The 14,159-nt window shown below is 40.9% G+C and overlaps 1 protein-coding gene and 1 long non-coding RNA gene across 2 annotated transcripts in view; both read right to left on the bottom strand.

Annotated features, from left to right (window-relative positions):
- The window catches only part of Snd1 (staphylococcal nuclease and tudor domain containing 1), a 411,985-nt gene that overhangs the window by 112,803 nt on the left and 285,023 nt on the right, over window positions 1–14,159 (bottom strand). The gene's annotated exons all lie outside the window — the stretch shown is intronic.
- Window positions 1,273–12,839, bottom strand: LOC125611378. Its single transcript, XR_007341560.1, has 2 exons — window positions 6,794–12,839; window positions 1,273–6,753 (listed from the first exon to the last, which is right to left on the bottom strand). It is a non-coding gene; the product is annotated as an uncharacterized LOC125611378 (long non-coding RNA).

Here is a 14,159-nt window from a genome sequence, read left to right as displayed (position 1 = left end):
CATTAGAGCAGATTATGCTAAGTGAAGCTAGCCAATCCTTAAAAAACAAATGCCAAATGTCTTCTTTGATATAAAGAGAGCAACTAAGAACAGAACAAGGAAGAAGAGCATGAGGAAAAGATTAACATTAAACAGAGACGAGTGGGGGGAGAGAAAGGGAGAGAGAAGGGAAACTGTATGGAAATGGAAGGAGACCCTCATTGTTACACAAAATTACATATAAGAGTTTGTGAGGGGAAAGGGGAAAAAAAAGGGAGAGAATTAAACAACAGCAGATGGGGTAGAGAGGGAAGATGAGAGGGAAGGGGAGGGGGGATAGTAGGGGATAGGAAAGGCAGCAGAATACAACAGTCATTAATATGGTATTATGTAAAAATGTGGATGTGTAACTGATGTGATTCTGCAACTTGTATTTGGGGCAAAAATGGGAGTTCATAACCCACTTGAATCAAATGTATGAAAGATGATATGTCATGAGCTTTGTAATGATTTGAACAACCAATAAAAAAAAAAAAAAAGACATCTGTACATGTCATCTACTCATTCAGAGAACCAAAACCAAAGTAGAAAGAGCCTTAGAGCAAGCTCCTTATTTTTACAGGAGAGGAAACTGGAAATCAGAACAGTTCAATGACCTACACAAGGTGATATGACAACATGGCAATAAAGTACAGATTATAAGGCCTATCTTTTGACAGGCTGGTGTTCTCGCCTCTGTATCTTGGCAGATCAGGTTGAATGCACTTCATCTTACTCAGGTTGTCCTGCGTCCTGATTTATCCTACAGAATTCCATTTATGGATGTCTCTTCCTGAGTGAACAGATAAATAGTTGGTGTTATCATAGTGAGGCTCACATTTAATTAAAAGAGTTTTAAAGTACAAGTAGAGACTAGATGGAGTATTCAAGAAGAAAGTAGCATAATAAATGTTACTGCAATTTGAGTGGTCCTTCTGTTTATTGGGCACTGGATGAAGCACTTTTTAAAAACATGCACCACACTATTAAATAACTTGTGCTATATCATAGGGTTTATAAAGGCAACCCCAAAAGTTGAGCCTATTTTGGTAATTCTAGAACCCATGTTTGTAATAAATAATATTGAAGTTCTTCCCTCAAAAAGAGCTATCACAGAATTTCCAAAGATGGAATTATTAAGAAATACTTAATTATCTTCTCCCAACTCTCTCTTTTTATATATGATGGCATTGAGCCAGGATCAGAAGCTGAGCATCCTGCCTATAAATCATTCACTTCTTCCTGCACAGCAAGTTTCTGCACTAGGGCTAGCAGGGACACAAAGCAGGTTAGGGGATCTGCCTGGCCATTGAGTCAGTCACAATGCCTGAGTTGAGAAATGCTCATTCTACCATGATCCTTTGATTCTTTTTCTCGGGACTCATGGAGTAGGATCACGAATCAAATCACTGATCCACCTATCCATCCACTATCTACTACATTTTAATGACGTTCCAAGTATCAAAAGAACAGTTATAGGCAGAATACGTGCAGAGAAGGCAACTTTAAGTCCACCTTAATGAAGCTGTGTGACCTTGGCTAAGCAACAACTTTGCTGAGCCTTAGTGTTTTCACTTGCTAAATGGTAATATAAACAGTTCTTCCTATCTCACACCGCCACATGGGAAAAGCCCCTAAGAAGTGTTATTACATAAATTAACTCTTCAGAGGATTAATTTTCTAGTTAGAATGAACGAGTAAAAGCTGCCAGTGGGACATGCATAGGGACAACCATGGAGTGATTCTGATGCTCCCTGCTGGTGCCAGTGACAGAAGAGTGCTCTGGCACGTGGAAAGGGAGAAAAACACAGAAGGCTGGCAGGTTCCTTCTGAGAACCACTGCAGGGGTTCTGTCAAACATGCATGCTTCTCAACGGGGAAACAACTGACATTTGGGACAAAGGACCTCCTTGTGGACACTTCCCATGAACTATAGGATGTGTGGCATCTTGGCTCCCTTCCCAAACGCCACAGCACATCCTTCTGCCACCAGAAACACTGGGAGCATCAATGAACTACCCTCGCAGTTTTCTACTTGGTTCGCTTTGGGACAGCATGACATCAACTCTTCTAATATGCTCTTATTCTAAGCCAGAAAAGGATGTGGCCCCAGCAAACACAAACTCAGCTTATGAATGTTTTCTCCCAATAAATTGTGTCATAATTTCATGGATATCAAAAAAATGATTCCTTCTCTGTGTGTATTACTACTATTTAAACACAGCTTTTCATGTTATCAGTCAGATTTAATTTTAATTAAAATTGTGATCTGAGACCCATTATCACAGTTTTCTTTTTCCTTCTGTCATTGTCTATTGTCAAACTTTCTGAGCAGAGATTGAGAGGGAAGTTGAAAAAGCAAAAATATGGATTATTTTATAATTCGTCTCCTCCTTACCACCAGGGAAATGGCTTTCCCCAACATTACACACACACATCAGACAACATGGACTGCAGTCTCAGTGTTGCTGACAACTTTCAAATCCAAGAGTAGAGTGGGTTAAAGGGAGACAGAAATACTTGATTGACAGGAGGTCACAATTCCCTGGCAGAAGAATAAAGAACTTGTCTCAATGGAAGATCGGAATTGAAAAGCTTAAAATATTCTTTTAAAAAAAGAAACATTGTTCTGACATCCAAAGAGGACAAATCAAATTGGTCTCCTCCCTCGATCCCTGAAAAGGAAAGGGAGGAAATGGTGGAGTATTAAGTGCCAGTTCCATCCTTAATGAAGCTGTGTGACCTTGGCTAAGCAACAACTTTGCTGAGTCTTAGTGTTTTCACTTGCTAAATGGTAATATAAACAGTTCTTCCTATCTCACACTGTCACGTGGGAAAAGCCCCTGAGAAGTGTTATTACATAAATTAACTCTTCAGAGGATTAATCTTCCTGTTAAGTTTCAGCATATTTAACCATGGTCCAAGCTAGTACTTGAAAATGGCCACACTGGTGACAGGAGAGCTCATGAGCTCACGAATTTCAAGAGTTACCTTTTGGAAATATTGTTAGGAATTTTAGTTTCCTGCTAAATGCAGAGTGACCATACACTATTCAGAAGTAGGGTACTGCAAGCAAAGCATAATTTGGATAAATACAATAAGAGAATACTTTTGATTCTAAAGAGCATGGTGGAGATAGGGATAAGCCAATGGAGGCAAATGTTGAACAGAGTAAAAGGGCCTACATCTCTTAGGTCCCAGGATGGATTCCTGGCTAAGTTTTGTGAAGCATGAAGGACAGAAAACATCTGAGAACTCAGGAAGGAGTGAATCAAGCTGCAGTTAAGATGCTCCCAGAAAGATACAATATAGATGGCAACAAGTGACAGCTACAAGAAAGCAGAAATTACATTCCTGGCTGATTTTCTCCATTGTGATTTCAGCAAACACATGTGTTCCCCACACCCCCATTCCCACCACTACCTTGTACATGAGCATCAAGGTGGTATGGGAGTTTTCTCTCTGGATGCCACTAACCCTACTGAAAAGACATGTGTCAGCTTCTCAACCTCGTGAGCTGTTGATGACTCCTCCTAATACGCCTACCCACCAGCAGATGTGATGGCTGTGCAACACGCCCCCCGGGAGTGAATGCAGATTGAGGCTGGTTTACCGAAAAGAAGTTTCTGATGGCAGAGCGATATGGCATTTGGGAGGGGAGCCAAGATGCTACACATCCTACAATTCATGGGACATCCCCACAAGATGCTGCTTCCCAAATGCCACCAGTGCCCCTATTGAGAAATACGCAACCCCAGTCTTACCTCTCATACTCGGATTGCCATCTACACGCCAGGTAAAGCAGACAATTTGCTGCACCCTGCCCATGCTTTGCACTTTTACGCAGCCTATAACAGAGCTGCCCTGATCTCCTTGTTTGGGTCAGAACATAATGATTTTGGCCTTAGGCTGTTTAACAACTCTAGAGAAAAATAGATCAAATAGAATGCAATCAGAATAAACTAGAAAGAAATTGTTGACTTGACTTGAGGTTCTAAGGAGGAAGAAAATATCCTCTACTCCATAGTTTTCTATCCACTCCAAGAGATTACAGTGTCATTTGAACTGATGCTGAAAGTAGCTTTGGCTCTGAGTTGAGAGCAATCTGTTCAAAAAAAGGCAAGTTAAGAACATGCTATGCCTGAAAACAAGCTATAGAGCTGAGAGTCCAGTGGATGAGGCTCCTGCTGTGCCACTAACCCAATTTGTGACTAAGACAGTGCCACTCCATTTCATTTTGTCTCTGCATTCTCATCTATAAAATAATATGGTTGGACAGTACTCAACAACACTTATAGATGGCTGTCATAGCAATCTGTAGGGAGGAATTGGAAAGTAAAGAGACCCACACCATGATCTGACCTTCCAGGATATATATATATATATAAAGGTAGCTAGAACATCAGAAATATGGGGATCCTTAGAAAGTAGAGGAACGACACATATTCTGTCTCCCAATGCCAACTGGCTTGTCTATACTTGAAAAGACTACCTTTGCCATTTGGGGAAAATGACTCTTTTGTTTTCTTCTTCATGGATGGATGATACTTTGTGCCAAAGAAGTCTCAGACAAAGGAAACAAGACTTTGCACATGCCAAGAGAAATATACACATATGTACAAAGAGCCTGGTTTCATTCAGCTTCAACTAAGATCACGTATTCTTTAGCAAACACTTCTTTGTTTGATTTGTAGTTGGCTTGCTTACACAGCAGTATTTGGGTTTCAGGGCTTAATTTATTTGACTATATTCATTCCCTTTCCCCATCTTCCTTCTAGCACAGCAATTCTAAGCAGTGCGAGAATCCATCATACTCCCTTATGCAAAGAGTACTTCAGTTTTATATTAGAACTCTCCAGAATTACTGTTTCTTTTTAATAACAAGTAAAGGCATACCTCAAGTGCACCAATGTAGCTATCACCTTTAAACACTACTGCTAATATCTGTAAGTTCTGCGATATATTAAAATGCTTGCAGATTATCACCTCTCGCAGGAGAGGTGGGGAGAATAGTCAGGCTGATCAGTTCTGGAAGGGAATGTTCGAATGCCCTTTTGCTTCCTGCAGGCAACTCTTTTGTAGGATGGTGTCCTGTTTGCTGATTTTCACCTAGCTTTGCTTCCAACTAGGTCTCAAAGGTCTCGAGAGGGAGCGGCCCTGGCATTTGCATTGATTTATTCTGGTTGAGAAAATGGTAGAGAGGCTTGTTCCAACCCAGGCAATCTTTCTGCTTTCATAAGCCTATGAAGATACTAAAAATGAAGCATCAGAACAAACAGAGGCTGATGATGGCAATAGAAGAAAATGAGGCTGATTAGACAATCTCACATGGCAAAAGTAGTATTCAAATTTTGGTTGTTTTGGTTTTAGGTTCTGCTTTCTTCCCTCCTTTCTTGAAAATGACTGCTTCTCACTTTTTTTTTTTTTAATAGTAGCAAACACTCAATCAAGAATCTAATTTTTTGTTTTACTACCTTCCGAAGGTTTCTCCTATTCTCAAGCTTTAGTCTGCTTTTCAAGTAGCTCAGAATGAAGATGCCTGAATCTAGGTCTCGCTGTCATGTAGCTTCACTTGTAAAGAAAATGTAAGTAAAAATTATTTGTAGTTATTGTAAGAAAAAAAATTGCCACTGATTATTATAAAAAATACACACAGGCAATACAGTTGTCTCCCTTTATCCACAATTTTGCTTTCCAAAGTTTCAGTTACCCATGGTCAATCGTGGAAAGTTTCAGAAATAAACAACTCCTAAGTTTTAAATGACATGCCATCCTGGACGGTGAGATGAAATCTCAGGCCGTACTGCTGTTAGTAACTTACTGGCTGCCATGGTTATCAGACTGACCATTGTGGTATTACAGAGCCTTACTTAACTTAAGCATGGCTCCAAAGTGCAAGAATAATGATACTGGCAATTCAGATATGCCAAAGAAATTCAGGAAAGTGCTTCTTTTAAGTGAAAATGTGAAAGTATGGAAAGATACTTTAAGAGGGAGAGAAGCAGGGGTCATGTTCACCTAAACTTTATAACAGTATATTGTAATAATATTCTAGTTTATTATTAGTTATTGTTCTTAATCTTACTGTGCCTAGTTTATAAATTGAACTTTATCACAGGTATGTATGTGAAAGAGAATATATACATAGGGCTTGCTTACTATTTGTGGTTTCAGACATCTACTAGAGGTCTTGTCCCTCATGGATAAAGATATTTATATTTATATCCACTATATATTACAACTTTATCTTACTTTATTTACCAAATAGTTTTAATTGTGTAAAGTAGGTATAAATATATAAATATTTCCATCATCTACAAACGTAATAAACTATCTGGGTAAAATGCTCTGGATACAGAAAAACCTACAGGGGGTCTTTATGTGCAGTTTTCTATAGTCCAAGAGGATAGTGATACATTTAATAATGACCACTTTCACCAGGAAAAGGCAGGTTGATTTTATAAGGCTTGGAGCACCCTCTGCCTATCCCTCCCAAGACATGGGACTAGAAAATTTTCTTCCTAAGACCTACCTTCCCTTGTGATTTCACCAAGATTCATCCCAGTATGTTCCTGGGCAGCTGGAAGGCAAGTATGGAATCTCACAGAAGCGGAGTTTTACTCCAAGTTTCATTATAACACTGGAGCATTGGATATAATCCCTTAAAGGGCCTCAAAATTTGGTCTTAATCTCCTTCCTAAAGTATCACTCAGAGAAGATCTGAGTGATGACAACCTAGTCCATTAGATGAAAACCTAGTCCATTTGATGACAACCTAGTCCATTTCTTTTTCACAGATTAACACAGAAGGATCATGGTGAATACAGATTTAATATCTTCTTTCTCAGCTACTGAAGCCTCCCTTGTGGCTGTAGAACACAGCTGAATTGAATGCGTCATATAAGCAGGTTGAATGAACTTCATTATTAATTCATAATTACTTAACCTCAGATGGGTTCTCAATGTTCCTCAACAGAACTTGTGCACCCTACCCCTTTCTAGATGACTGTAATAAAATGTTTTCTTTATTCTACTAAAGATGAGCGGTCTTCAAGGAGCAGCAGCATCATCAACCTTCAAAGGGTATTAGAAAATGTATGTGTGTGGGGAGGTAGGGATCATTTTTGTTGTTGCAAGGGTTGGTTCTAATAATGTTTGGACCCGTAACATGAATGTGGAATGTGGGCAGTTCCACATCATGCCCTGTCTTACCAACTGCCTATGCCCCACCCCTGCCCTTGGCTAGAAATCAATATGCGAATCTATTCCAGAAGCTTGAGAAAAACAGAGTCTGTGTCAACAGTGATGATACTGGTCCAGGTATTGTCATGTGGACCCAGGGGAATAAAATGACAGAGGCTTCATCAAGAGCTTACTAATTGTTAGGCATCATTCTACATGCTGGGGATTACACATAGCAAGGAACAAAACAGAATCTTGTCTTCTTGGAACTTGATATTCTGGTGGAAAGAGCAAGAGAAACAAGTAAAATATATATTCTTATAGATGGTGACAGTGCCATGAAGGAAAATAAAGCATGGAAGGAGAGTGAGAGGATGCTTTGCAATTTTAAAGAGGAGAATAAGGAAGAACCTTGTGGAGAAGGTGGCATCCAACCGAAGGTCTGGAGGAATGGGAGGACTGAGCCACAGGGGCATCCAGGAGAAGAGTACCAAGTGCAAAGGCCATAATCCAGGAGCAGACAGTGAAGTGGGAGGTATAGGAGATGCGAGAGAAAGCACAGGGCAAGGAAGGCAAGCCAGAGTAAGATGCTGGCTTGCACTATGTGTGAAATGGAAAGCCATTGTTAAAATGGCATCCAGGGATGAATAAATATATAGACAGCACCATGTGTGGGAATGTGGATAAAAAAATGATTACAACATAGTGTGCAGAGAAAACTCCTAAGTGGTATCCCCAGGACCCATGCAGATCTGGTAAGCATGCTGCAGAGTCCCAAGGGCTCCTGCCAGTGGAGGTCTAGCTATTGTTTATCCCATTTCCTCAAAGAGCAAAGATACAGGGAGTGCAGCAATGCCTGGGGAAGCTCTGGAGGGAATTGCCCCACCTTCTCCTGAACTCGTGGGCTGCTGCTATTATCATCACTGCCATTCTAGAATAGTGTTAAATTAGCCAATTTAACAACAGCAGCAAAAAGCCCCACACAAATGTAGCTTCCAATAGTATATTCATTTTTATTAACCAGTTACCTGAGCACTGCCTTAGAAATGTAAAGAGCAGCAATGGTTGAGCATGTTACCTTGCAGGTATGCTCTCTCACCATCCCTACGCCCCACTCAGGCTGAACTTTCTTTGTTAAGAGAATTCAGGGGGCAGAAGTCCCTGGTTCTACTCTGTCCTCATAGCGAATGTTTCTAATATGCAGTCCACTGACTCCCCTCTGCAGCCTCCCCTATGTATTCTGCAGAGGCCCAGAGAGAAGGTAGACAGGCAGCTGCTGCCGGGGAGAGCCCCACTTGTCTCTTTCCAAAGCAGCAGGCAGAGTTCCACAGAGAAGGAGCAGGCAAGCTAGACAGAGAAGTCCATGAGGACTTTTGAAGAACTAAAGATCTGTTGCATTTATCCAGTGGCATCACATATATTCAAACAGAAGCCTGGGGTTCCAGCCTTCAACATGGAACCTCATATCAGCTTATCATAACAGAAGCTTGAACTTCTATGGGAAACCTGAACCCCAGCTCTACAAAAGTATGTTTACAACATTGTGTCAACCCTGGTACTCAAAGGTAGAGTAAAGAGGTTAAGGGTTCATCTTGTTCTACACCTCAGGGCCACCATGTGTGACTGTGCATTATATGCTTGAATAATTTCAGGGGTGCCATGTATGTAGCCCAGGGATTAGTATCCTTACCAGTAAAACAGAACAAAAATTAAAATGAAAATAGGATTACTATGTGTATTATATCAGACAATTCATTATAAAGCATATAAAAGAACTGGTGAAGTGTCCACTAAAGTCATTCAAGGAAAGTTTTAAATCTTTGGGTGGCAAGAACAAGTGTGATTTGAATGTGCCAAGTTTCCAGTAGCTGACCTGAATCTTGAATCTGGGTGGGCCTTGAACTACTTGTCTTTCAGAAGATTTTGCTGGGGACTTTTGGTCTATGTAGTTCATTTTGTGTTTTTTAAGTCCTCCAGCCTTCAACATGGACCCCCATACCAGCTTATCATGACCCCATTAGCTACAGACATCATCATGGCCATCATCACCATCACATAATTCCTAGTCTAAGAATGCAAAGGAATATAGACCCAGACCTCTGTGTAATAGAGGCTGCTCAGTCTATGCCTCCATCTTGGCATTATTTGAAAGGTCCAAATGAAACAGAAACAATAGACTCCCAAGAGATAGCAGTCTGAAAAAAGAAACTAAGGAGGTCATATTGTTATTCTGTGTTTTGAATGAATAGGATGGCAGTTGTGGCCACAGAAGAAAGGGAATGAGTTTTACTTCATTAAAGGCATTCTCCCAATGACATGGCCATCAAACTGGCTACACACACAGGGCCAGGTTTTCCTCAGGATGCTGAGAACCTCTGCAGGAGAGAACAGTTACTAAGGGCTGCTTTGCTGGTTCCACAGGATGCCAACATGGTCTAAAATGTTGTTATTTCTCTTTCTCTATTCCCAAGGCTCAGAAGCAACAGGGGTAACATGGCAAGACACCTCTGAAGAAAAACTATACTCTTTTCTTGGGGGAATTAGGGATGGAACTATAGGACTATGCAATTTAATAGTTTGCTGTTCCACTGGCCATGAAGAGCAAACTGGTAAATGTTTCCACAAGGCCTCTAGGGTCTTGTTCAGAGAGTGGTCACTGCTGAATCAATGCCTCTTTTGAACCAGTCAGTGCTCTAGGCGCAGAGGAAATAGCAGGGAATGAAGAAACAAGAATCCCTGCCTCATGGACCTTACACTCTGAGGAGGGGAAAAAGATAACAAGTAAGTTACACAGTGTGGGATATGGTGACAATGCATGTGCAGTAAAACAATGATAAAAGGACAGTGTCAGGAAGATGGTGGCAAAACACACACACATACACACACAGACTCACCAATGCATATTATGACCACAAGACTGCTTGAACCACAGCATCATGCCTGAGATGAGGAGGCAATAATCTGTCCTCAACTGTGGTTTGCTCCTATCCCTGGAACTCAGCAGCAAGCCAGGAATAATCACTGAGAGAGACCAGGAAACAGCCTTCAGTACTCTGCTGAAGCTCTAGGGCCTTCTTGGAGTCCCTCCTGACCACTTCAACCCCCAGGGCCCTTGGGATGGTCACAGAAGGAAGACAGACCAGAAGAGTCACAAGGACAGAAGCAGGAAGACTCGTAAGGAAACAGGAATGCTGTCTGAGAATAAACTTATCATAAAACCCCCAGGGATTCCTGACACTATGCCTGAGGAAGGGGTCATGCCTGGAAGCAGATCAGAATGTGACACCCAGAGGAGAGCTTATTAGGAGCTGCAGTTTTTGCTCTCACCTGTTTTATATCCTAGAAAACTTTACCAGCAAAGCCCCCATTGTACACATAATCGCATGCTCCCTCTGAGAGCCCCTGGTTAGGAGGGGGAAGTGGCCTCCCACAGGCAGTCCCAGTAGTGCTGGGCAGGATAAGTTACGGGAGCACTCTCATTGCTCTCTCTCAAGATAAGGTGCAGCTCTCCATGGAAGATGTAGGCAGATATATATCAGTACCCTAACCAACAGAGATAAATGTCATAATTCCAGCCCCTGTCCATAAATATATAGCTGCGGGAACAACCTTCAACAGCTCACTGTGCTCAGAAGAGGCAGGATTTAGTGGGCTTCCTTACTTGCTCATGTGCTGACAGTGCTTTTAGGAGGGTGTTAAATAGGCATGTTACGCAAGCTCATGAACCCAAAATAAATAAGGCATCCTCCTTATGTGGACGCCACCCACTTGGAAAGGCTGCACGTGCCCTGCTCAAACAGAAGGGAGAGGAAGAGACTCAACAGAAGTGCCAGATAATGCTTTCAAGCCAGTATCCTTCAAATCAGTGCTGGTGATGGTGGCAAGAATGCAGCAGGGAGATTTTCCACTGGCATGTCCCTCTGCAGATTCTAGGTATGCTCATTCTGAACAAGGCAAGAGTCTGAACATGAGGACATGCTGCTAGCCTCTCACCCTGCAGCCTGGCACCTCCTAGAGATTTGTGATTTCTTAAGATGTGACTGCTGGGACACTGCTTGGTGCAGCACCCTTTATGATTATAATGCTTGTACTTCATCCAGATCCCATCACCTGCTCCTGGCCTTTAGGTCCAGGCCATCAGTTTGGCTTTTCCCATCAAGTTCTGCTCCTAAATTAGTGACTGGCTCATCTCTCCAAATCAATAAAGCTCTCCAGCTCCCTGGAGAGGCATATATCAAGTATCAATCATGCATATTATTTTACAATATAATTACTTTGGCAATTAATCCACAAGGAATATTGCTCTCCAGATTCCAACTTCTGCAAACACAAATACAAAGCTCTTGGAGAGTGGTCACATGGAAGAAGACTGAACTTCCAGGGGAAGAAAGAGATGGCTGCTCTAAATAAAGCTGCGGACATAACAGAGTAAAGAAGAAGTGGCTTCTCCAGAGTCTGTCAACCCTGTTTCAACAGACCATGTTAATCTTGGAGATGCAGTAATCAAGCAGAAATGAAGGGGCGGGGGGGAGGGGGGGGAACGACTTTTGATCTTTCTATCTGAGCAGGTAATACCAAATGTTCCTGCCAGCATGAGGCTGACATTCTATATTTTGAGGGAGTTGAGATATTTTCATAGATAATAAGCATAGCACCTCCATGAAACCCCACTGTTGGGGTTTCTGTTTTGTTCAGCTGTGGTTCCAGAATAGTGTACACTCAAGAGCTATTTGCTGAAGAAGGGGGAAGGCAAGCAGGCTTTCCAGGCTCCTTTACTGAGAAGCGCTCAACTACCTGCCCTAGGTATATTCTGGACCATATCATCAGTCAGTCCACTTTGGCTCACAATACCAAAAGGTGCCTGTAAGACAGAAACTTTTCAAAATTATTTCAAATTTTATTTTTGTTTTTTATTTTTGGTACTAGGGACTGAATCTAGAACTTCACACATGCTAGCACATGGTCTTTCACTAAGCCACAATCCAGACCAGATAGTGATTGTTTTTTTAAAATTCAAAACAATTAGTCCTAAATGTTGTACATCCCAAACCTATAAACTGCCTCACAATTATCAACTGACGAAATTAAAATAAGTTACAACACTTACTGCTTAGGTTTTATTTCCTTCTCCCTCTCCTTGCCTAGTGGAGGAGGAACAGTGAAAAGGCTAAGATAAGAGTAGCAGCAGGAGAGACCAGAGAAGGAAGTGATAATTGCCAAATTGGATAAGCAGCCGCCTGAATAAATGAAAATTGTCAAGACTTGTTTTCCAATAGCATCAAATCTAAGTGAAAAGGATTTGCAGATGGCATAGATAAGGAAAAAACCTCATTTTATTAAAAGCACTAACTTTCCTTTTTCACTTGACATTTCTTACTGCCCAATTAGTGTCATTATGGCCATAATGTAAATAAGAAGCAGAATGAGAGGTAGGGAGATTAAATGAGTAATTCATGAAAAAACCCTGAGCTTACAATGACTGGTTCAGGCCACATACAAAAATGTTTGCTTCTGGTCAGGGATGTAGCTCAATGATAAACTGCATGCAAAAAAGCAAAATGAAACTCAACCCATATCTCTCACCATGCACAAAACTCAACTCAAAGTGGATCAAGGACCTAGGAATTAGACCAGAGATCCTGCACCTAATTGAGGAAAAAGCAGGCCCAAATCTTCATCACATCTGATTAGGCTTCAACTTCCCTAACAAAACTCCTAAAGCACAAGAAGTAAAATCAAGAATTAATAAATGGGACGGATTCAAACTAAAAAGCTTCTCAGGAAAAAAAAACCAAAACACAAAAACAATCAATGAGGTGAAGAGAGAACACATTTTGGGAGCAAATTTTTGCCACACGCACGTCATAGAGTACTAATCTCTGGTATATATAAAGAACTCAAAAAGCTTAACACCAAAAAAACAAACAACCCAATCAACAAATGGGCTAAGGAGCTGAACAGACATTTCTCAGAAGATATACAATCCATCAACAAATATATATTAAAAAAATGTTCAACATCTCTAGTAATTAGAGAAATGCAAATTAATCTATTCTAAGATTTCATCTCACACCAGTCAGAATGGCAATTATCAAGAACACAAGCAATAATAAGTGCTGACGAGGATGTGGGGGAAAAGGCACACTCATACATTGCTGGTGGTACTGCAAATTGGTGCAACCACTCTGGAAAGCAGTATGGAGATTCCTTAGAAAACTTGGAATGGAACCACCATTTGATCCAGCTATCGCACTCCTCAGTCTATACCCAAAGGACTTAAAATCAGCATACTATATAGTAACACAGCCACATCAATGTTTATAGCATCTCAATTCACAATGTTTATAGCATCTCAATTCACAAACCAATCATGATGCCCTTCAATGGATAAAGAAACTGTGGTATATATACAGAATGGAATATTACTCAGCATTAAAAGAGAATTAAATTATGGCATTTGCAGATAAATGGATGGAATTGGAGAATATCATGCTAAGTGAAGTAAGCCAACCCCCAAATCCAAAGGCTGAATGTTCTGATAAGTGGATACTGATCCAGAAAGGGGGAGGGCATGGGAAAAATGGAGGAACTTTGGGCAAAGCGGGAGAGGAGGCAAGGGGAGGGCAAATGGGGGCAGGAAAGATGGTGGAGTAAGATGAACATCATTACCCTAGGTAAGACTGCACATATGGTGTGGTTACGCTCTATCATGTACAACAAGAGAAATGAAAAGTTGTGCTGCAATTGTATACAATGAATCAAAGTGAATTCTGCTGTCATATATTCCTAATTAAAATAAATAAATTAAAACAAAACTGCAAAGCATGCACAGGGATGTGAGTTTGATTCTCAGCACTGGAAAAAGAAAAAAAAAAATTACTTCCTACCTGCCCTTTGTTCTAATTAAAAGGGACTGGAGAGGAAAAATTAATTAGGAGCAGGAAAAGTAAGAATAAATG

Source organism: Marmota marmota, unplaced genomic scaffold (assembly GCF_001458135.2).
Source record: "Marmota marmota marmota unplaced genomic scaffold, marMar, whole genome shotgun sequence".
Lineage (NCBI taxonomy): Eukaryota > Metazoa > Chordata > Mammalia > Rodentia > Sciuridae > Marmota > Marmota marmota.
The sequence above is the reverse complement of the archived record's forward strand: the minus strand, read 5'-3'. Positions and strand labels throughout refer to the sequence as shown.